Genomic DNA, 660 nt, shown 5'->3' on the forward strand with positions numbered 1-660 from the left:
ATACATGTTCTATTCTCATAATAAATATGTTATTAGTATCATTTATGCTAGTAGCTCAGAAAATAATTTTTAGAGGTGTTTTTACGAATGTTCTGATACACCTAGTTTTAGTAGTTGTACACCAGAGATATTTTAATATTATTTTAATCCACCTCCAAGCCAATCAATCACAACTCACCTTACACCCCCAAGACCTCCAAGGCTGTCTCATTTCATCATTTTGGCCAAAAATAACAAGAGAGAAAAGAGAGAAACTTTCATGAACACTTAATCTTCAAAGCTTGATTTCTTCTGAACTAAAACTCAAATCAAAACTCTGATTTCACCAAAATGATCCTCTCTTCTTCCTCTACATAACCATGTAACTTATCAAGGATGGAAATAAGGTGAGATGGCTGTCTCCCTCCAATTTCAATTTGGTTTTCAAGGAAAACCATGCAAAACATGTGTTTTCTTGATGTTCTTCCTTAGGAATCATGCTTAACTTGACTTGAGGGCCAAGAAACGTGAATTTCCAGCAATTCTAAGGTGAGATATCTTGTCCTAACATACTGAGTGAGATTTGGTCAGTTGAGAGTTTTTGGATTTAAAGTTGTTCTTGATGTGATTTAGGAGGAAAAAGTGCTTAAGGACCACCTGAAAGTTTAACCGAATTAGGAG

This window comes from Arachis ipaensis, chromosome B08, assembly GCF_000816755.2.
Source record: "Arachis ipaensis cultivar K30076 chromosome B08, Araip1.1, whole genome shotgun sequence".
NCBI classification, from domain to species: Eukaryota; Viridiplantae; Streptophyta; class Magnoliopsida; order Fabales; family Fabaceae; genus Arachis; species Arachis ipaensis.